We start from the raw sequence: 2,588 nt of genomic DNA, 5'->3' as shown, positions 1-2,588 counted from the left end.
CAACCGGATATTAAAAACTCCCATCTACCACATAACCGCGGGCACGGCTTTCGAAAGTTTAAAACCTGCAGGGGTGTCCCAACTTAGCCCATGATAATCTCTCATGATCCGCAGAGACAATCCTCCATCTCAGGACAACCCGAGAAAACTCGGAATCCCGATGCACAAGCTCTTCGGAGAAAGGAGAACTATCCCAAGGAGATCTCCCGGTGAGTCAGATTCGTGTCTAGAGCCGCATGCTCTCTATCTATGGACTCATCCGTCTATGCAAAGTGGACGATAGGCAAAAGACCTCGAGTTGCTCCGAGGCGGCACCGCCGACTGCTAGGTAGGTGGGGCAACACTTATGTCGAGCACTGCCCGGGGTTGTTGATTAATTATCCTCGGAGCCCGGGAAGTCCCTATGCAAGTTTTAGTTGTTGTTAGGCAAATGGTAAAACCAATGTTGGATCTCCTCGGGAAAGCTTTACTTTAGACGAAGAAACAAGGTGGGCTGATAAACCCCGACCACATTAGATTTGGTAGCACCTTGATGAGGAACTCATGGAGCTGCAGTGAGCAAGATACTTCCCCGGCATGGTATCCTTTGGGTTGTTTGGAAAAGGAAAATCCTGCCTTGACCAGCGAATCAATGAAGGGGATATGTGCCACCTACAAATGGGTGTCATCAAGACAGGAACCAAGATTGGACTTGAGTATGCCTAGCTGCAAGGTGTAAATGTGGCCGATCTTGGTCCATGAGTTCGGATTGATTTCCAGGCTCGGTATGGTGCCATTGTAGAGCTCTACGATGAACTTGACTGGACATGCAGTTATGGTGCACATGTGTATGCATCTCATGTATGATATGATGGAGTAGAGAGTAACGGTGAGTCATCACTTGAGAATGCAAACAAAACTTACCAATCTCGAACGCGAGGCCGCTGAGTACGGAGCAGTGGTCGCCGCCGGTGAGCCAGAGGAGCAAAGGGGCATTCTCGCCGCCGACCTCAAACTCCACGAAGTAGTAGAACAGCTCAATGTTGTTCTCCTCGTCCACCTCCACGTACCTTATGATTGAGCATCAGCATGTTATAACCAATAATGGAGTCAACCAAGGAGACAAGGAGATCTCGCACATCGGCACCTCCAACCGCGTAGAAAACTTGACCGAAGAACGGGTGAGAAATGGGTACCCGGTCTCGAGGTGGAAGGGGAGGCGGCCCTGGAACCGGGGAGGCTGGTCACCACCTTGGAACTGGAGGCTGCGCCAGTGACGGCGAGCTGCCTTGTGGCAAGTACAATGCAGAGGAAGAGGCAAATCAGCAGGAGCAGCCGCTCGTTCATTCTCTCCTTGTGCTTCTTTTTATTTGCGACATGCTCCATTTTGTTGTTCTCCGCAAGGAGGCTGAGACCTGCTACTCCAAAGCCTATATGCGCGAAATACATTTTTTTGGAAAAGGAGGATATACCCCGGCCTCTGAATCTGGCCGATACATGCCGCCATTTTATTAATTATTCACAATAACCTTATAAAATAATACATTAGTAAGCCTGAAGCCTCCATCTTCGCAACACCCATCGCTACTCTTATACCCTTGATGATGGGGTGCCAAATGTCTGAGTCGAATACCAAACAGACATCGCACCAAAGCCTAACATCTAAACATGGGTACCCCATCCAAGCCACAATGTCGGGACTGGGTCACACACCAGTCCGGCGCACTCTCAGTGGGCAGCACATGCGCACGCTGCAAGGGTCGTCGCCACCATCTTCAATTGATCCATCTTCAAAGTCGATACTGACACATCGGCCTTGCCAGGCCTCTCTACCATCGATGCCACCACGACACCAGATAGTGTCGTCCTCCTGCGCGAGTCCATCGCCACACATCAGACGCCAAGTCACCATTGCTCCACGCCTCTGTGATCTGCACCACGAATGTGTAGGATGAAGCACCGCTCCACCAAAGTTGCCATTCATTGGTCCCTCGAGCCCGTGTAAAACATCCAAGAATGATGCCCCAAGGGGGAAATGACACAAGAGCGCCGCTGAAAGTGCAACTAATCCCCAGGTGGTTTTGGTAATTCATAACAACATATAGCTCGTTCAGATAATATCCATTCAAGTTAAATATTTCAGAAAGTTCAATGATTGGTATGGCATGTACTAGAGATGTGGACCCCTCAAAATGCTAAGGACAAAGATTGGCAAAGGCTCAAGACTCTTCATTTTTATTTAGTGATCCAAGATCACATTGAGTCCATAGGAAAAGCAATACTATTAAAAGGGGATGAGGTGTTGCGTAATGGTCAACTTGCTCAAAATACTTTGTGATATTGCTCCAAAATCCTCAACCACTTTCTCATTTCCACATATGTCCAAAACCTAAAGTCAAACTCAGCCCCACCAATTTGATCTATCCAATGCCACCGAGTTATGTTGATATAGCCACTGCTAGAAACCCTAGTCAATTCGGTTGCACCGATACGGCTCTCGGTCTCACTGAGATGGCTTTGCAAACTCTCTGTTTCCCTTCGTAACATTTTGGTCTCACCGAAATAAGCGATCGGTCCCATCGAGTTCGCATTACAAACTCTTTGTTTCC

General features: G+C 48.5%; 1 pseudogene; it reads right to left on the bottom strand.

The window, feature by feature from the left end:
• Nucleotides 1-471: 471 nt before the first annotated feature.
• On the bottom strand, nucleotides 472-1,326 carry LOC123039337 (serine carboxypeptidase-like 18; annotated as a pseudogene).
• Nucleotides 1,327-2,588: the final 1,262 nt, after the last annotated feature.

Source organism: Triticum aestivum, chromosome 2B, assembly GCF_018294505.1.
Source record: "Triticum aestivum cultivar Chinese Spring chromosome 2B, IWGSC CS RefSeq v2.1, whole genome shotgun sequence".
Taxonomy (NCBI): domain Eukaryota; kingdom Viridiplantae; phylum Streptophyta; class Magnoliopsida; order Poales; family Poaceae; genus Triticum; species Triticum aestivum.
This window is presented reverse-complemented; position numbering and strand designations above follow the sequence as displayed.